General features: G+C 42.5%; 1 long non-coding RNA gene across 2 annotated transcripts; it reads right to left on the reverse strand.

The window, feature by feature from the left end:
- Positions 1-6,771: 6,771 nt before the first annotated feature.
- On the reverse strand, positions 6,772-20,057 carry LOC138688010 (uncharacterized). Of its 2 annotated transcripts, none has more exons than XR_011327045.1 (3): positions 17,305-20,057; positions 16,233-16,444; positions 6,772-15,589 (listed from the first exon to the last, which is right to left on the reverse strand). It is a non-coding gene; the product is annotated as an uncharacterized lncRNA (long non-coding RNA). The 2 variants fall into 2 exon arrangements; XR_011327044.1 differs by having other exon boundaries at positions 6,772-15,995.
- Positions 20,058-21,671: the final 1,614 nt, after the last annotated feature.

The raw sequence follows: 21,671 nt of genomic DNA on the forward strand, positions 1-21,671 counted from the left end.
ATTCCAAGATAAGTGAAGGCACCCCAAGCAAGAGGGGGCAATGCAAACTAGAAGATCCTAATCAGTCCGAATTATGTGGAGAGAGTTCAGTAACAGCGGGTGTGCAGAAATGCTCTCCTGTGAGCTCTGTGTAACATTAAATTTTTATCCTGTCCAAGCCCACCATCCACAGAAGCCCCAAAGCAGTGAAACAGCTTAAACTAGCACATCAGCAGTAGCAAAAAACTGCACTGTATCTAGGGTAGGGATGGACCAAAAAAAGCCCAACTGAGTCTTCCAAAGATTCTGACACTATCCCTCAAAAGATACTGTATTCGCACAGATTTTCAGAGTTTTAAATCCTCAGACAAAAAGATCAATGTGGTTTGGGGGGGCACTTCTGTTCAGAGGTCAGCTTGCATGCTTCTCCTGTCAGAAGCCTGTGTTGTTCAGCCAATGTGATCTCATCAGGGAAACTTGCAATCTTGTTCTTCAGGACTATGCTGCAAAGCAGAGGATGTGGAACTGCAACTCCCATTTCCCTAGCTCTCTGCAGGATGGGGTCTCCAGGCCCAAGGACATTGACAGCATGGCAAAGTACCTAAGCACAGAAAACCTTCTCTGGCTGGAGAGAAAGGAACACAGCAAGCCTCCAGCCTCTTAGACACCACAGCATTAACAGGAGGCTGGCGGCACTCAACTCTAACATCACAGGCAGAACACCATCATGATAGCATCAATATTTTACTTTTGCAATTCTAAAATTGTAATTTTGAATTTGCTAATACGTATGTTCAGAATCACAGTATTGAGTGGTGTTAGCACCACTACTGTTAAGCCAAGTAAAACGATGAGACGGATATCCAGCCTGAAATTTGCTCCACCCAGCCAAATTACCTCTCATCTCCTCCTTAAAATAGGCCTGTTCCAACGCCTACTGCAATCTGCCAAAATCTTTGCTGTGGCTTTGAAGGTTTCTTCAACATTTTGAAGCTTCCCAGGAAACCTGTATTAGAAATTTCTTAACAGAAGCTGAGAGTAAGCTCCAAAACTCATCCAATTATTAGAAAATACTCAGTGCTGGCAAACATTAAGAATTGGGGTATTTGCTTGGGCACTGTTTGGGTCAGAACATGTTTGGCAAAGGAGAAAAGAGGTGAAGAAAAGGTGGCTTGTGCTTGGCTGAGATTAGGTGTTGGTTTAGGTGCACTCCTGCTTTCAGCACTTTTCTATTCCCCCTCAAAAAAAGTAATTTAATGTATCAAACCCAGGGTGGCACTTCTGACAAAAATCACAGTTTAAATAAATATAATACTGGAGGTGCTTCTACTAAACAATACATAGTGAAAAATGTCATTTCTACCCACAAAGGCTGCCAGCACAAGCTGCTGCTCTGAATCCAGATCAGAGATGCTGTTTATTTGGCATGACCTCACTGCTGAGGTTGTTTTAATTCTTTCATAGAACTTCATTTTATTTGGAGTATGACGTTTGGTGAATCATATGATTTTAATGGCATGAATTCCTTAATGGGGAAAAGGCATTAGACCAGTACTGCAATTGCTCTCCAAAATCAGCCCTTACTGAATGGAAAGGGCAAGTGTTTCAAATACAGTTAATGCTCTTTACTAAAATGCTGTAAGTTAAACAATATGTATTTTCCGCCATTAAAACTATCTTCCTACAGCTTTGATATAGTAACAAGGGAAGACAATAAGAGACCAAAAGGTGTCTTGAGTTTTTCTCTTCTAGGCTTTCTCTTACAGGAAACTATGTATCTTCTGCCTTCAGAAAGCCCCTCCTTTTTTCCTTATGTAACTAGTGTGTAATAATTAAACAGACACCTGCCTCAGCAGGAGTCTGCAACATGAATTGACCTACTCCTCCCTCAACTAGATCAACATCTGTTAAGAGGGTGGAGAATTTCTGGTAGCCATAGCAGCCTGTTACAGCTTCTTATACGCTGGTACAGGGACCATAATCAAAGAGCAATGAGTTTGTTTCTGTGAGAATTTCTGCTATGGTACAAATCCTGCACTGCTCACTCCTGAAGTATGCCTATACTCCAAAAGTCTGGGGACAGTGCAGATCAGTGCCCCTCCTGCATTTGCAGTGAGTGTGCAAGAAACTGCTCGGGCCTAGAAGTAACAGAACAAGTCACAGAGCAGGGAAAAAAGTCCCCCACAGCAATTCCAAGCAGAGGCCAAAATTGCTCTGCTGGTGCATTGGGTAGGGATTTGTGACAGAAAAGAGCTGTAAATACCCCATTTTCATGCGCTAAACTAGGCAGCAGTAAACAGCTCAGCTCTCTGAGAGATGATCTTGCATTTTCCTTTTATTCTTACCTTCTGTATTTTGCCAGTTCAGTATCTGCTGCACTCCTTCCTTAGAGGCCTGTGTTTGCTCTACTGTGAATAACAGACATTCACCCAGACAGGAGAGCAGCAGCTTTTCCCTCTTGCTGCAGCCTCCTGTAGTAACTTTACTGAGCAGTGTGCTGCTGTTTCTTCATACTCTTTATCCTGTTAAATTACACAAAAAATAAAGTCAGTCATGTATGGGATACCTTCATAATGGCCTCAGTTCATCTTGTGCCCCATTTGCAGAATAGGGATTTGCCTAGAGGTGGGCCTGGGCTTAAGAGAAACTCCAGCACGCACTAACTTAATAAGTCACCTCTGCCTCAGTAGCCCATAAAAGCATTAGCAGCACCTGTCACCACATACAAAAATCCCAGTATAGCATTTTATAAACCAGAAACCTACCCTGATCCTGTCAGGCTGACGCATCTGGGCTGTCGGGCCAAATCCAGCCCTGCTCAATGGCAGCCATTTTAGGTGTACAGCCTCCACAAAGCAAGCTGGACGGACCTTCTCCCATTTCTTCCCAGGGGCACCCCAAATACCGGGGGGGGGGGAGGGGGGGGCGGAGGAGGAGGAGGAGAAAGATCTGCCAGCCAGAAGGGCTCCCTCAAGAGCCAAAAACCGCAGAGAAGGCCGGTCAGCCGGCGAGCAGCCAGCCCCGTCGCCTCGGGGCCTCGCCACACGCCTGCCGCTCACCGCCTGCTGCGTCCGGCCCCCGCATCCCCTCCGCCTGCTGGTGGCAGCCACGCCGAGGGCTGCGGAGCGGAGGGGCACCGGCGGGTGAAGGGGATGGGGACCCCAGCGCGGTACTGCCCTCCCTCGTCCCCTGTGGTGTCTGCCCCGCTCCCCGCCAACAAAAGCGAGGGAAAAGCGCCGGATCCAGTCACACACGGGGGCAGAAGGCAGGAGGAGGTTGCGTTCCGGCAAAGACTGTTTCTCATCTCACAAAAGGGAGAGGAAGTCTAGGAGGAGAAGAAATGTCGGACCTCTTTTGATGAAAGCTCAAAAAGAGGTTAGGAGAAGGTAATTCTGCTGCCAGTTCCCCTTCCTCGCACCACCAGAAATAACCGTGCATTTGACTGAGGAGCCCCAGCAGGCTGGGAGCGCCGTGCCTGCAGGCAGCCAGGCCTCACTGCCCTGCCTCATCCCCCAACCAGGGCCTACCAGAGGCGGCACTGGGCATACGTGCGCACCTTGGGGCATACGTGCGCACCTTGGGCCGCACGGGCTGTGAGTGAACACCAAGGCGTTTACGTGCCTGCCTGCATAGTGGGGGATGCAATGACATTTATACAGAAAGACCCGCGTGCCAAAACCCACAAAGGGGAGGGCAGTGAAAGCACCATTTTGCTCAGCAACATGTGGGTTATATTATACAGTATCAGCCACAAAATCTTTCTAATGTGTATAGATAAAGCAGACCATTGTGCTGTTGTAAAGACCAGAGCTCAGTGGCACAGGGAGATTATGAAATGGCCCCACAGGCTTTGACTGCACTCCAGAGACTCTTGCCATGGTGGTTTGAAACATTATCAGCCCCATCCAAGTGCCCTGCCTCCGTGCCAGCGCTGGCATCCCCCACAGCAAAGAGAGCAGAAGAGATGTCCCTGCACTTCAGCGGCTCCAGTATGTAATCCAGCTTCATTTACCACAAATATGAAAGTTGATGGAGCAAAGATACCAACCTGTACAAGGGAAGGGCTCAAGCACAGCCTGTTCCTTTCTGATGGCTCTGTCATGAGGGCGGTAAGCTTTAGCAGATGGGCAGAGCGGACAGCAGGAACAATCATGGCTTACAAGGCTTTAGTGAGGTGTGTCTTTACCTTGCTTCAGTGAGATGAGTCAATGCTTGCCTGTCCAAACCCCCAGTCAAGCAATATATGCCAGGCCTTGCAAGGAGCAGAGCCCAGAACCCAGCTCACCTGGAGTCACCTCTGAGACACTTGCCCACAGGGAAATAACAGCTGAGGTAAGATTTTGAATACCAGACATAGAAATCCCATGATTTGTTCTGTATAAACTTGAGACAGTGGCTAACCGCCTAGCTTTCTTCCCTTTCTCAGCTCTGGAGTAACTTACTTGATTGTGTCTGTTTCCTGTGAGGTAAGATAAACTTCACTTTAAGGGTCCTGAACTTTCAGAGAGTTTTGATCACCTGTGGCAGTTTGAAAAGTTGAAACAATATCAGGTATTTATCTGCTGCCCACTGTGCAAATCTGAGTAAGGGCTTGTCTAATGTCAGGACCAACAAAAAAATAAAGCTTTTCTATAGTGTATCAGGGTTACTAAAACAATACCTGTGCAGAAGAGAATTGCTTTCTGGTATCTGTAGAAATACGGAATACAAAACCTGCAAATGTAGAGTAGGGTAGAGTTTTAATGCCAAAATACAGAGATTTTTTTCATTATTAAGTACAATTTTACAAACAGTTGTGCCCAAACATGCGCACACACAATTTACTGACTCAAGTAAGAGAGGCAGTGTGACTTACAGTGTCTTTAAAAAAAAAAAAAAGTGGTTGTTAGAGTATTATGTGAAAATAGCAATACACTCACATATTTCTCAAGTGAGGCAAGCAAACATCTCTAACTAAATAAGGGCCTATCAGCCTTCCATGTTCTCTCTTTTAGTAGCCTCAAAAGCAGCACCACACAGCGTGTTCAACCTTGTTCCGTGCAAACCATAGTCCAGTGCTACATGTACTACTTTTCCGTCACCATAGCATTGCTGCTCAGAGCCTCTGGTCCAAAGTTTGCATGGGGAGACAGGTCAGCTCCGTTTTGAAAAACCCTTGGATAGCCTTCTGTCTCACAGAAGCATAAGTGCGGATTAACAACCTCTGGGAGGATCACAGGTTATGTATACGGCAGAGGTAACAGACAAGGTGCCAGCAGATGGCACTCAAGAATGTGAGCAGCGCTCCTGGGCTCATCGGGGCTGCAACCCGCCCCCGGTTTTGTGATGCACTACGAAGTACTTGCATGCAGGTTCTAACAAGCCCAGTTTGTTTCTAGACTGAACTAATGCAAAGTAAGAAATAAGTGCTTTCAGTGTTTCACATCTTTCACCGGGGATCTAATTCCTGTCTCCAGTTTAGGAAATCTTTGCATGTGTGTTGCATGTGACCAGGCACTCTATAAAATAGCCTCTTTCTAGATTTAGATCAGGGCTGAGGTTTTTTTTTTTTACTACGTTACTGATAAACAAAACCACTTCTTGTCTTTTTTTTTTTTCTTTTTTTTTTCTTGCCTCTTCCTTGGGTCCTGGCAATTGGGTTAAGGAAATGGAACTTGAATGGTTATGGGTTAAGAGCTCCTTTTTAAAGGAAAGCTTTGGTCTCTAGCCCACTATTCCTTACTAAGTTCACTACAGTAGGTTACTCCTACTGGTCTTAGGAAATGGGTCAATTATCTTCTATAGTTTAATTTTAATTAACAACACTAGATAGGCTCTGTCCACTAGAATTTTACTATTGGAGTCTTAGAAATGCTTGGAAGGAAAAATCAGGCTCTGCCTGTTTATGTCACTGAGCTTAACCCTCCTCAGGTCTACCAGCTAACCTACTTGCAGGACGTCAGTTGATGTGGAGCATAAAGTTACGTCTTAGAAGAGAAACTTCAAGTAAGGAAGGGAGCCTTGTTACTTCATTATTCATGAAGTTAGCCTCTCAGTTTGCTGACAAGAACTTTATTCCATGATTTACACCTGGACTCTAGGGAATTAAGAGGGTTTTTTCCCCTTCCTTTTTACACCATGACTGGATTGAATATATTCAACATTGAAAACTTCAGAGTGTAAGAGAGTGCCTGAGTCATACTTTTTGCCAGCATTTCTCTGGTCTAATATAGGCAGGTAAGAAAGAACTCTGTCAATGCCAAAAGTATTTTCTAGAACTCTCTCTGTAAGGCTTCAGACTGAATATTAAAGTCTGGGCTAAAATCCAGTGCACTGAATCCACAGAAGTTTCATAAGCTAAATGGAAGAATTAAACAACATTTCTGCAGTCTCAAGTGTATCCATAGCACCATGGAACTGAGTGTGGCATGCATCTGAAGCTCTTTGAAAGGGTCAAATGTAATTTCCAGTATAAATATAGTTGTACAGTGGTTAATAACTTAGCATTTAAATTGTGTCTGCTGAAAGCTTAGTATACAAGTTAACATGACAGTATTTTTCTTTTGGACTCAAAAAATGGTTTAAATTGGTAATACCGTTTCAAAATATTTCTGTGGTTTATTTTGTGGGGTTTTTGTTTGTTTAATAACCCATGAAAGTAGTGCTTAATTAGGAAGCTGACATTTGCATACTGATCTGTTCCTCCCTGAGAGAGCCAAAGAAGTGAGCTCTCCACACACGCACGCACAAAAACATGCAGCAGCTCTGGCTTCCAGCCCACTGTGACGCGAGCCTGCACAAAAAAATTTATTGCCAGTTTCCAGAGGTTTCACATGCCGCTCATGAATGTCTTAATTATTTGGGTTTAATTACCACAGCTCCAGATGGGATACACTTGTGGGTGGCTTTTCATCCAAACTGTGCAGCTGTCCTGATTGAGGGAACAGTTGTTCAAAAAAGGGGACTGAACTAATTAACAGAAAATAAAAATACATAGTTGAGAGTGACACATCTATGATTACACTTAGGCTAATAGGTAAGATAGTGGCCTGGAAACGTGTGCACTGAGATTCAACTTCAAATCCAGCTTTCTGCTTACCTTCTGACTTTCAGCATGTCCTGGTGTTCTGAATTTTCTTTTCTCCATCGCAGTTTTGGCTGGTAGTTCTAGTTAAACCAAATGAATTTACTAGGGGTATTCAAAAAGCTTTTAAGGTCTTCTCTTAACATTGTTTTGTGCATTACGCTTGTATTATGCATTATGGCCCATGCTGTGTGACTCCAAGGCCCTTACAGTGAGACTGAGAGTTAAAATGGCTTCTCTCCTGAAGACCTGAGCTCTCTTGAAGACAGCTGATCCCTGTGGAGCCTCTAGGACCACTGGAATGCTAACACCAGTTTTGATTCAGTGTTGCACAGAGATGTTCGCAAGGAAGTTTGGGGCCTCTGTAATGTTCAGTTATTTTTGTCTCCGCTACTTCTGCAGTCTTGACCTAATTTTCTCTTACAATGAGGGGCTTGGTTGAAGCAAAGGCAGTAGGTAAAACAGGAAATGGAGTGGGGAAGTAAAGAAAAAGCCAGGAAAGAGTGGAATCTCACTTGGCAGATAAAGACTGAGGAAATATTAGGTAGACATTGAAAGATAGATATACTCTGGCCATAAGAATGGAGTTTTAGGACAGCAGTGAGAGCTTATGGGACTCAAGTGGAGAATGTATCTCTACTAAAAATCAGAAACATATAAGGTTAGGGTTGAAGGTAAGCACTTCAGGGCTGTCATGGAGTCTGAAAAAAGACCAGACAAAAGGGGGGATGGCATGAGGTACATGGGTATCTCCTTATCTTACCAGAACAACTAGAGGTACCAAGTGGGTCAATTAAGTGGTATGGAGAATAAAGCTGCAGCAATAGAAAGCAAGCAGAGAAGACTGATGCCACTCCTGAAAGGGTGACCATCTCTCAGAACACGTAACAACCACGATTATTGCCATTAAAGGAAAAAAAGCACCATTCTGAGAAAGAGAATAGAAGTTCAGCAAAAGCTTGCTGAAAAAGAGCAAAGGGTTTCTAAATCATATTGGATTCTGTAGAAGATGAACGATACATAGAAGTGGGATGCAAGTTCTACACTGGCAGGAAAGGAGACCTGCAGGATAACTGTGTGCACATTTTCCCAAATGCAGTTCCCTTGCATAGTCAATAATCACACGCAGACTATGGATTGATCTTTAAGCATTTAGCCAAAATGTCACTCAAGGCAAATGGCACCTTGACTGGAACTCATAGTGGAGAAGAGGGGTCCAACATTTGATGCAGAAGCTGACTCTCCCTGGTCTAAATTTGAAATAAGCTCATTCTTTCCTAAGGTAGAAAAAGAAATTGAAATCTTTCAGGATGTTTGCTTGAGGCAGAGTTTTGCCCTTGTTTTTATTTTACTTCCCTTCTGATCAAAGTAACTCCAGTTAAAAAGCCTTAATGACAAGGGGAAAGTCTTGATTCTGATCTCGCAAGCCATTTCATGCCAGGATGACTTCACAGACTTCAGCTGAAATACTTCCAGTTATGCTTGGGTAAATGACTTCAGAATTAGGCCCAGGGTGTCCAGGACTTCACACTCCAGGATCCTGAAGGTGCAGGTTTTTTTATAATTGACATGGGCACACGCAGAAGTTGGAGCATCCCGGGAGATCACTCCCACTTCAAAACAATTGCTACGGTGGATAAAGAGTTTACAAACAGCTGTAGTTCATTCCACCTGTGTGTTTGCCCCTCTGAATGCTAAAAAGGTGCCTGCCTACATTAAAGCTGCTGTTGGCTGCATACATAATTCAGCATTTATTTTAACACAAGTGAAATGGCTACCACAAATGGCAACTCACACAATCATCAAAGCGAGCAAATGGCAAACATGCGCACATAAGGGAACTGCATCCTTTGATGGAATTCAGTCTTAGCGAGACAGCCAGGAGTCACAGAGGCCTCTGTGTCACCTTTAGGATACCAGTGTGAGTGACAGGTCTTGGCACACATCTTCTGGAGAGAGGCAAAAGCATCAGACTGCACTCACAGCAGCAGTCAGTCCTGGCAGATATGATTTCATAGCCATACTTGGGATTTCTCACTGGGCGAGGTTGTGGTTGCTCTCTCAAGCTGAATAAGGAAGTGCAAGTGAACACTGTCTCACATTGCCCTTCTCATATTGGGAGTATTTGAAATCTCATCCTAGACAATGACAGGACAAGTCAAAACTGTAGCAAAGTACTGTGATGGAAATTTTCAGTTTGACTACTTTCTTTTCTTCCTGTCTGAAATTACTTTTTTGAAGGTATTTCCCCATAGCAGTCTGAGTGGAAGAGCTGTAAATACCAGACCAAGTTAGATTACATCTGAGGTTAAACAGTTGATCATCAAAACCTGCTGTTGTGGAAGCTTCAGGGAAACCAAGACTGCAGTCTTTTGTCATAGAATCATTTAGGTTGGAAAAGACCTTTAAGATCCTCAAGTCCAACCGTTAATTTAGCACTGCCAAGTCCACCACTAAACCGTGTCCCTAAGCACCACATCTACCTATCTCAGTCTACACAAAGAGGTGGACATCTACACACGCTGCTGGTCATGTCAAGGTGGAGTGCAAACAAGCAATCAGAACACATATTTCTCTGCCAACCACATTCTTTGAATTTAGGTTTCCTCAGCTTTGAGACTGGGAATCCTGCTACTTAGAACAGCTCTAGCTATCTATCCTTGGGCTGGCTGCAGCTCATAGTTTAAAGAACATGGGACAGTAGTTGGCAAACTTAGCTGACTATAAAGCTACTGTAATATTTAGGAAATACTATTTACTGATAGTAGCAGGTTTCACTGAAACGGCACTGACTTGTGCTACGTATACATATATATATGTGTGTGTGTGTGTGCTGATAGTCAGGTACAATTGTATCTACATTAGCAAGGAAAGTGGTGTAAAAGTAACAGATTTGTAGAGCAAATAATTTGGTACTAAGGTCCAGAGTTTGCCCTGTATACACTTTAGGGAGTTTTATTTCAGACTTTCTCTAGTCTTGTGTGGACTGAATGCCTGTTTGTGGTCTGATCACATCTTCCAGTTTCATCTAAAAGGTACCCAGTTTGTGTGCCTCAGGGCCACCCAATACAAACGAAAGCACAGGAAGTAAGGTTAACAGAGAGATTCACATCAAAACTACAATCCTGATCCAAAGTAAAACGCTAAGGAAGATACATATCATGTCCCACTGGCAGTGCATAGTGCAAATGGGTGATGCAGTCAGCACTGTACTATTCTTATGATAACCGTTTGCAGAGAAACCTTCAGTACCATTAGATGACACTGATATCTTGTCTATATCAGTAATTTCTCTTACATACATGCAGCCTGACTTTTCCCTTTGCTTAAACGCCATTTCAAGTTTATTGCTTGCTAGCGCAGCTTTAAATCAGGGTTGGCTTTCTTGTGGCACCTGAAGCTTGTAATACCACACCATAAATGCACTGTGCTGCCTATTGTCTGTAGAGCTGAGAAACTGTTTGCTTTACAATCTTTTTTTTTAATGAACAGTCTCTAAATTGTTAGTAAACTTAGTCAATCTCTATTTTCCACTGTCCTGTAAATTAGAGGGGAAAATAAAATATGCTAAGTTGATGCTAAAATACCATACCATACTTCACTGATTTACTAGGGAATAAACAAAGGACAGATCTTGCCTTTTATAGATGCAAGCTTCTCTGTGCCAGAGTCATATAATCTGCCTTTGCCAAAGTTTAATTACACACAGTGTTCGTGGGCCTTTGGAATCACAACCTCAGTTAACTTCCATCAAAAAAAAATACATCTGTGTTTAAGTACCTCACCAGAAGAATTTTTCCATCATGGGCAGGCTTTCATAAAGGAATCACTGCAAAACAATATATTACCTATGAATACAGATGCTCTGCCTCCTCCCAAGAGACAGTGTGTATATATATGTAGACATTTCTGATCCATCATAGCAAATGCCTTGCTCCATCAATGCCAAGGACAGTAGGATAAATTCTGATGCCCAGCGCTGGCCTGATTATTTAGAAAAGAACAATAAAATCCCAGATCTCAAAACTGCCTGAATTCACAGCAGTCAGGATTGGGAAGAGAGGGATCATCTGAAGTTACTTACCCTGTAAGCCCAGGACACCACAAATGCAATGGTTTAGTTTTGTCAGCATTACTACTGAGCATTCTAATGCCTTGTACTTAGGTAAACTTCACACACCAGGATGCCTGGTGTATGTCAGAATGCTATAAACACCTACTTATTACTGCAACAGTTCCTGGGAATATTTAAAAAAAAAAAAAAGTGAAAAAACCCCCCTGATTCAATCACCTTTTGGTTAAAGATATGCATCAAAGAACAGATTATTCCTGCTGTGCATAACCGCTTGGAATCAAGGGGTTTTTTTGCTCCATTTGGCAAACACTTCTCCTTCTTATTACCACTCTGCTTCATATGCAGATAGGACTGAGGCTGTGGTTTAAATTCAACTATCCAATCTTCCCAGGCACAACACAGGCATTGCCAAAACCTTCAGCTGACAGAGTGTTCCCGGACAGGCAGAGAATTTTTAGGCAATCTGAGTAGCTGTTTTTTCAAATGCCTCTTTCCCAGCTCCCCATATAGTCATTTGGTGGCTACCACCAGCTACTGAACAGGACAAGGTTTGGCTGCTCAAGAGGCAAGTGGCAAGAGTAAACAGGATCTGGCAGACAGCAAGATGATGTAAGTTTTGGAGTACTTCTTTCTGGCCACTGGAATAAACTAGAGAATGGAGCTTTAATCAAAAGCCACTAGTCTGGAGCTATTTTAAAGCTGCCTTGGCAGCTCACCTGGCAACAGCCTTACACATATGCCTTATTATTGCAAAGCATGTTATCCTACTGTGCACTGATTGTGCCCACAAAATATGGTGATAACTATCACTGTTGGATTTCTACTGCTGAGGCAAGAGCATGACTGGAATGCTAGCTATGGAGGTATTAACAAAAGACAACCTTTGGGTGTATGCTGTTTGAGCTATCAAAAAAAGATTACATGATTTATAAAATTCCAAGGTATTACTGAAACTGGAAGAATTTAGTTCTCCAAATATTGGTTTTAAGATATACAGGCCCCATTACTTAAAATGAGAATCCTGGCTGCATTGCTAGTAAAGCTGAACAGTAGCTTTTAACACATATTTAACTTTCCACACCAATCACATGATTTCACCTAACCTTGTGCTTAGTGGTTATAGGAATTTTACCCACTGAGAAGTTGCCTCCTGCCTTTGTTCACATCAATTCCAGTGGAGTTTAAGGATATTGGATTCCCGTGCAGGATAGAAACCAAACATTACAGGAACTTGTATAACAACAGATGGTGGTGCAGATTGGATGATTAAGTAGCCCCAAGCTCTGTCTGGCCTATGGACATGAACAAGGAAAAAGATGTTTTTGCAGATTATTTGACATTTCTTGCAGGATAACACTGTGTTGCTGAGCTCATGGTTTATATTTACATGCCTGTTCCTGAGATCAGACATCCCTAATTACCCAGGAACAGCCACTGATTTCTGACATTGGAAACTCAGTTTCAAGTCCCTGCACTATTGGAATCAGCCAGGAATTTGAAGCAATGTGTCCCACATCTGAATCAACTGCTGTAAATGCAGTGTTGTTCACTGTATCATTTAATTGTAACCTTGCAATGTCAGAGTAGTTGCAAACTACAAAGAAAGAGTGCCAGCCTGGCAAATGACAATGTATGAGAAGGAGCAGGGGAACTGAAAGAAGATGGTGATAAGCATAGCTGTTATTAAACAGCGTCAGAGCAAACCAGCTGCTTGGGAGGAAACTCACTGAAGCTTTCAATGCATTTCCAAAGGCATCAGCTGTGCTAAGAGAGGGGTACATTTGGTCAGTGCAGGAGTGCCTGAGGTTTGAATTTTGTGCTGTACCACAAGTCTGCATGGCTATGTTTTCTCTGTTGTTGAAACTGCTTCTGCCTCTCAAAGAAGTGGGAGTTATCAAATTTGGCCAGTGGCCCTGCACTTTTCCTCTGAACCCCACTAACAACATGGGGGCTTGAGCAGATTTCATCTTTATATTTTCCAAAATCTGGTTTACATTTTCCTTTTCTCTTTCAAGAGCAGGTACTAAAGGATTGATTCAGTGGGTCAGATCTCCAGGATGGCATAAACTAGCATGACCTGTGTTAAGGTGATTCTAATGAAGCATTCACTTTACACCGGTTGAAGATTTTGCCAAAAATCTTACCCCAAATTGGCCGTTATTCCATTTTGGCACATTTGCGCTCCTCCTCCAGATGACTAATGGTGGTGTGAGGCGTCAGGGAAAGGAAGAAAAAAACCACCTGGCTACTTGCATTCAAAACTAGATATTCCTAACTTATTTATTTTCCCAAATCACTCATTCTTGCAGGGGCAGGGAATTTTCCTTGCTTTGGATTCTTAGCTTTGTGGTCCAGAACTTACTGTCTGATAATTAAAAAGCAGGGAACCAGGAATGTCATGGCTTCTTGCTTGTTGGTACTGGGCTACTTAGATCCCCTAGTTCTGGCAGAAGGCACACATATCTCAACAGAGAAAACGTGCGGACAATCAGTAGCCTGTGACATTTACAAATAGCAGATTAGGTAGCTGCTGTCCCCAGTAACACATTTGAAGCACTTGACACCAGCAAGTGCCAGACAAAGTGTGTTACTGAGCTGTGGATGATAAGCGTATCTCCAACAGCAATAACTGCTGTAACTTACCCAACACATTCCCATACCAATTAACATCTTAACTACACACACATTGCCTAAAGGATCTAGGGAATTTGACAAGGGATTAGTTTAGATAACTTAGCGTTATTTTTATCATGATCCTACCAGTGTTGTATCTTCCCTCTATAAAGATATGCTTAACAGCATTGTCTAGTAGGGAGCAAGTTTCAGTTTGTTACTCTTGCCTCCAGGTTAAGTTATTAAATCTTGGCAAGTAGAAATAGGGACACTCCTGAGTAATACTAATACAGCAGTCTGTTCCCTCACACTGATTTGGTTGACACCTAGCATGCTGAAGAAATGCTTCCCGTATAGTTGCCTAGATAGAATGACATGGGGCTGGGATGTCCTTTTCAATCCTGTTTACCTGCAATTATCTGTAGAGATAAAAACATGAGTACAAATTAGAGGCTGCTTTGAACTCCTTCAGAAAATATGGACAATACATTAAACAAAAAGACAAGTCGACTGTCCAGCATGGTCCACTGGGATCCCTCTTCTGCAGGAGAATTGGTTGGTGTCATTCCAAGTTAGATTCATACTCACATCCCTGCAAAGCTCTCTAGGAACTAGACCAGTGTAAGATCAAAGCACCTCTCAGTCTTCAGTGCGTTTAATCTTGCCATCTATCTCTGTGAGGTTTATGTGCAATTATCGCATTTTACAGATGGGGTATAACGTGTAGAAGCTAAATGACTTGACTAAGGTCATACAGGAAATCTGTGGGAGGATGAGGTATTAAACTGGCTAACATCATCTCCCGAGTGAGACACCATCTCCAGCGTGGCACTGGAGGTTTGCCTTGATCACTGCAGCGGCCTCTGAAAGGAGACAAGGAGAGTCCCTGCTGACAGTGAATGCATTTGTGTGAACACATAAAGGGAAGGAATGAAGGGAATTTTATAAGAGGATTTACAGCTTTTATCAGTTTATGGTACTGTGATAAGATGTTAGTAAAGAAAAGCAAGTCTCTTTGGGAAACCTAAAAAGAATGCAGCTCCTCTCCTTGCCATGGGGGCTCTGAAACTCCTTGGGATGAAAAATCTTGGTTCAAGCTGTAGGATATTTATTTATTAAAAATAATAGCTGATGCTTTTTCAATGCCTTTGATTCTAACACACTTTGCATGCTAGAACTGCCGTGCTATAAGTGATACCTCTGACATACCAACACTAGAAGAGCTCCATGTAGAGCAGCATGCCACAATACTGTTGCTGAGGGGAGGAAATGTGGTGAGAATTAAGAATGCAATTATTCAGCTTGGAATTTTGCCAGAATACAAAGAACAACACCCAGCTTCTTACGAAAAAGAAACTCATTAGATATTTAGTTATAAAATATGGAAAGATTAAAAAATCCTAACACAATAAGCTTTTCATGCTTCAAGGTAAGGACTGGGAATTTTCTCAGAATGCAATAGCTATTATCAAGACTCATTCATATTGTTATACTTTCGTAAGTGCTACCCTATGACACCTCCAGGCCAAGATACAGCGTATCCCTCTATCAAAGGCACCACCCCTTTGTTTCTTGCAAAGACAGAAAAGTATCCAAGTCTTACATGTGACAGGCACTCTGCTTCTATCCTCTTTCACTTGAAAGCCTGTTGGCATGTCAGAGTCTCCTGGCAGAGCTGCATGGAGCTGTGGAGCACATCCTGGAGCATCTGTATCAGACTGGGTAGTGCAGGGCCAGACCAGGCTGCTCACAGCTCTGTCACCAACTCTGCCTTCAGTCTGGGAACTGAGTGTTTGAAATTGAAGACTTCTGCACTGGTGCACCATGTTACTGGAAATTTCCCAACCCTACTGGCATTTCTGTGTAAAGAAGCATAACCTGGTTTCAGATCTATCCATGTGTCTAAATAACAAGGCAATCTTTCAAATGTCTGTTTCATTGAAGCAGCAGGTTAAAACTCATAGATGGCCACAAAACTGAACATCGCTATGAGATGACAGGATGCATCATGCATCACCTTCTCTATTGTGAAATAAGAATTCCTTTTTCTACAGCCAGCCTTTCCCTGTGCCTGAAGAGACCACTCCATGTAGTTTTTGTTTAAAGAAAACCAAATGAAAAATGCCAGCCCTTCAAACAGCGCTTTTATAGGCCCAGTGCACCTTTCTATGTGGTCTTTAAGGGTGCAGAATCTTCTTGGAAAGATACTCCCCAGCATCAGACTACATCATCTACTCTTGGAAGCAGGAGGCTTTCAAAACTGCTCTGGGGTAGAAAGGCAAGGAAAGTCATTAGCCTTTTCAACAGCGTGGTTCTCTTCAGGTGTAGCACTGAAGCTACCAGTGCCGCCCTGTAGTTTTGACTCAGCCAAGGGAACTCCTATTGCAGAAGGTTAGCAGTGCAGATGGGAACAATGTTAAATTGCTGTTGTTCTTCCTTGTGAATCACAGGTGTCAGCACAGAACCCACCCCAAAAGTAGGAAGGGAGTCAAACCTGCTCACCTACAATGTTTAGCTCATGGAGAAATCACCAAAAGATTTCTTTGTCCTTCCTCTGAAAGATGTGGAGTTGGCTGCTGCCTGAGGTGTGACACCAGCCTGCATGGAAGAGACACCAGGCTTGATCGAGGTGTGCAGTTCTAGAGGACTGAGAAGGGTTTGCATCCTAATGGGAGTACGGTCCAAGACAGGGACTCCTTTCCCAGCGCTGTACCCTTGAGCAAGAGAATTGAGACATAACTCTTCATAGTCAAAATCTCTCCCATTCTTTCAGGAAAACACTGTACTTTTATCCACTTAGAAGCAGCCAGCTGGGGCCCCTGGGAACTACAGCAACCAATAAATAGCAAACAGCTACTAGAAATGTGGCTGGTATGAATATCGGCAAGTAGACATTTATTTCTAAAGCTGAATGTGACTTTTAAAGAGACATCTCATGAAATTACTGAGGGAAATTACTTGGTCTATTAAGCACAAAAAAGCTATGAGATTTTCTTAGTCTCCAGCTTTGTTTTCCATTAGATTTTAGGGGCAGATGAACAGATTTATATACACTTGCTACTTACTTTTCTCTACCCTGTCTCCATCACTTACCCTTTTTAGCATGGAAAGCTTTAAGACTACTGTAGTTAAATTCTGAATTTTCTCCTTTCTTCATTGAGCACTTTTAGGCCTACAATACGATGCTTCTGTTTCCTAGCATACACCCTCATTTCCTCAGGGATTTGGTGATCCCAGTGAATTGCTAAAAATGTTTCCTCAAAACTGTTCAACATGACATACTACTGCTCCAGGCCTTCCCCTATGACAAGCTGCTCTTGTTGAATGACTCCCTCTTTTCTTTACACCAAATTTACTTGGGAAGGAAATTTAAACACTCAAATCAATGATGGAAAAAATTACAACACTTAAGAGTAGTTTAGCTGCACAAACTGCAAAGTATCTCAGGGCTCAGATAATTCAGAGATTTCTATGCACTACTGTCACTTGGAGCAGCTCCCAAAAATGTTATGTATGCAAGCAAATATGATACAAACAAGTTCAAAGCTGAAAACTGAGAGAACATACTTATTACCTGGGTGGGAGAGAAGTGCATAGAGACTGACTTCAGTTGTTTTGAAAGTCTGTTACTTTTTCAAAATAGTCATCATCTCTTTAAAGCTGTTTAGCAACTCTGAAGATTGAAAGTAGAGCTTTCTAATGCATGTTTAGCAGCAGTCCGGGAATGCTAGCAGGATGTAAAGCCTTCTCTACAACCAGACAGGGACTAGGAAGAGAAGTGGCCAAATATGGTACTGCTTCAGCATCCCAAAATGCCTTTGCAGATACATGTGCCTGAGTAGCAGCAAGTATTCATCACCACACAGGACAGGATTACAACAGAGAAACTTTTTGATGCTGCATTGTTACTGCAAAAACTACAAGTAGTTGCCTCCCCCCTGCCCTTTTTTTTTTTTAATTAAGATAGTGTCTTGGAAAGTCCCAACGTGATAGCTAGAGGAGGCTCCTTCAGCACTAGTGCAACTGAGCCCCTGCCAGAGGCTCCATCTGTTGGCGCATGTGAAGAAGCAAGTCTACACAGCCCTGCTTTTGGAAGGGTTTCACAGCTTGTGCAGAGCTCCCTGGTGCTGCAAGACGACAATTGCTGGCATCCAAATTAGCAGTTAAAGGCCATTTGGAGTGGTCAGTGCTTCACTGTGGGCACAGCACATAAGTTAAATAAGGACAGAGGAGGTGAATTGTGTGGGATTGCAGTCCCAATGACTCTGACAATGGAGAAAAGAGTTAACAATTTCATTTGTGTGTACAAAATGGATCTCTGCCTGCCTTATCACAACAATGATTTGTACATCAAAGAAGAATTATCCTGACAAGAAGGAATACATAGACTTGGTGTTAGCTTTTTCCATTTGTACAGCTGGATTTCACAGCAACGTAGAGTAGAGATACTCAAATTATCCTAAATGAGAGATTGGGCACCAGAAGCAGTCATATGAAAAATAAAATACTTCTGAGGAAGACCTTCCCTTCTCTTTGTTATAGCTTGTGCTGCAGGTTACCACAACTGAGAAATTTCCCCTATTTTATTTCCTTTTCATGATGAGAGCAGTTTATTCTGAGCCAAACATAGCAATAACGAGAAAAACTATAACAGTTTAGTTTGAATTTGAGGGAGAGGAAAAGGGAAGAAGCTTTCTACATTTCACTGCCTGGGTCTCATGCCCCTGCGCAATACTGTTCTGAATAGATTTTATTTAAAGAATGGTTTAAACAGAACTGTCTGCAACAATTTGAAAACTAAATTAAGAGAAATTATTTTGTTGACCATTCGTACAATGCAGTTCAGTGTTTTGTGCCAAAACAGGTGGTTTCCCCCAAATCCTACTTACCTTAGACTCTTAAAGAAGGATGCTTCTCTAATTTAAAACAAACCAACCAACCTTTTCCCAGGTTGTAGGAAAAGTTCTCCACGGGTATGTGAAATAATTTATTTTCCTATGTAACCATGCTTGATGGGTACTGGTTCTACTTTTTTGTGCTTCTGTGGATTTTAGAGGCATGGATAAAACTCTTTCCACAAGAAAGGGACAGGAATGGTGCCTAGCTGTGCTGCTGCTAAGTTTGGGTAAGTGCCATGGTTTAACCCCAGCCAGCAACTAAGCACCACACAGCTGCTCACTCACTCCCCCCCAACCAGTGGGATAGGGGAGAGAATCAGAAGGAAAAAGGTAAAACTCGTGGGTTGAGGTAAGAACGGTTTAATAGGACAGAAAGGAAGAAACTAATAATGATAATAATAACAAGAATAAAATGACAATAATAATAATAATAAAAAAAGAATTGGAATATACAAAACAAGTGATGCATAATGTAATTGCTCACCACTCAGACTGATGCCCAGTTAGTTCCCAAGCAGTGATCTCCCTAGGCCAAGTCCTCCCAGTTTATATACTGGGCATGACATCACATGGTATGGAATATCCCTTTGGCCAGTTTGGGTCAGCTGTCCTGGCTGTGTCCCCTCCCAACTGCTTGGGCCCCTCCAGCCTTCTTGCTGGCTGGGCATGAGAAGCTGAAAAATCCTTGACTTGATATAAATACTACTTAGCAACAACTGCAAACATCAGTGTGTTATCAACATCCTTCTCATAATGAATCCAAGGCATAACACTATACCAGCTACTAGAAAGAAAATTAACTCTATCCCAGCTGAAACCAGGACAGTAAGTGTTGTGCTGGATCTGAATTGTGGGCTATGCCAAGGTATGTTTAAAGAAGGTGATGTTCATTGGTTGATCTACTTCACCTAAATATCTTTAGGGGATATAAATAAAGAGAAAGCAAAATAAGTTAAAACATAATCTAACAAGAGGCAAAATTAGCATTGAAGGTTATCCCATTTTTCAATTATGTTATCATTTTTATTTAAGAACAGTTTAGAAGTGATGCCAAATTAACTCTTTGCCCAAATTAACCCTAAATATCTCTCTCTACTGAGAAAAATGAATGCCATTATCTACAGTCAGTAAGAAAATGGAGAGAAAATTGCCAAGAGCCATGTAGCTTGATGGTGAAAGAAATTCAGCTCTCAGGCTTGAGGGCTATAGGTCATTAATAGAAGTTTTGCACAATGAAATAGTGAAAGTACAATTTCTGCTTAGCAGTAGTGACAAGTGTGGGGGAAAGCTTGGCATATTAAGGCAGATGCATAAATTCCACTCAGCTCTTTGTTCTTTTGTTTCCCAACATTTGTTGAATTCTTCCCACTTTCCATGGTTTATTTAAGAGCTCTTGCAGATGTTTTAGATTTCTTCTAATCACAGTTAAGCACTACTTACATTGTTTTTTTAAAAACAATACGCAATATATAATTTTGTATTAAGCTCCATTTTCCAAAGCCTATGTTCCCCTGTGCCTTTTGTTCTCATATGTTACCCATTACAAAAATGGGCTTGTTAACCAGAAATTATTCCACAAATGTTTTCAAGCTTTGATCATTCTGTCTGTCTGTAGACATTTCATCTACCTCTGTAGCACAAGGATCCTGTGTGGAATTATGGTCACTAGTATATTTGCTGTTTCATGCTTTGCCTGAAGAAAAACTGTGATAACAGTTCAGCATTGCTTGCTGAAGAAGAGGTGAACAGTAGTCGTGGTGTGGGATCAGGTGATGGAGCACAAGCAGCAGCTTTTCTGGGCATAGGACCAGCTGACATCGCAAGACATAAATGAGGGAAATCAGAAACACTTCCTGGAGAACACCACTTTTATTGCTTTCCTCTGCATATCCCCACAGCTGGGTAGTGCAAACAGTATCTGTGGCTGTGAGTTAGCGATGCAGGAGCATTGTATGTCCCTGTGCTCCCTGTCTAGGAAGAAGGCACTGACTTTGTGCTCTGCTGTAGCCCAAACCCTGCCTTGAAGACTCTGCAGGTTTCAGACTACCTTCATGCCAGAGAGGTGCTAACAAATCAAAAGAGCTTTGAGAGGAGGCAAGAAGCCTGGAGCAACATTAACAAAGCTAATTTGGCTTGTGAAGCTGAGTTGGACTGTGAGCAGCAGCTGGGAGAAAAATCCTCCAGATATCCATCATATGATGATGTTTTCCTACTTTCTTCCTTCCTCCTTCCCTTCAGTCTCTCAACTACTTTCAAGCAAAGCCAAATTAAGTGGTCCCAAGCACCAGTATGCCAGAAACACCAGTTAGGATTGACAGAGCTTTTCTCTTATGTTCTGTCCACAGGCAAGGAACAAATGGAAAATGAAAAAGTGAAGTTTCACCCCAAATCACTTCCTGAAACAATCTCTTCCTCATCAACTCACCTCTCTCCTGTCAGCAAAGAGAGAGTGTGAACAGATGAATGTGAGAAGGAAATGCTTTCCAGTCACTCTCACAGTGATCAAGTGCAAAGGCAGCAGAAAACAGGAACTGTCAGCACTAGTAGGCACAGCTAAGTGAAGAGGAGCTCTGTAGAAGAGCCTGGGGAGAGCCTGCAAACTCACAGTCAAATCATCACCAGAGCAAGTGGAGAGCGAGCCCGAGATTGCACAGCACAACATATTTAGGTTTCTAGTGACAGCACTTTTTTGCTATCAGTAAACTGAATCTCATCTGTCATGGCACTTGCCCAGTAGGTGGGACATTTCTTTAAATCCCAGGATCTATTCCCTGGTGAAATGGTGCAATCAAATTGGAGAACAAAACCATTGAGTTGTCCTTTATGGTCTGGTACACAATCCAGAGGAAGCAGATACTGTTCTGTCCCTCAAAAGCCATATACAGCACATACAGAGAATATACAGCACTTGCAAGGGAAGAGGCAGTACTGTTTTGCATGAAGTTTCAGACATACCTGCACTGCATGTAAAGCGAGTGGCTGTGTAAGAGAAGTTTGCCTGACATATTCTGGAAGCAAATAGGATTGAGAAAATCTCGACGCC

The sequence above is a fragment of the Haliaeetus albicilla genome, chromosome 12 (genome assembly GCF_947461875.1).
Source record: "Haliaeetus albicilla chromosome 12, bHalAlb1.1, whole genome shotgun sequence".
NCBI lineage: Eukaryota > Metazoa > Chordata > Aves > Accipitriformes > Accipitridae > Haliaeetus > Haliaeetus albicilla.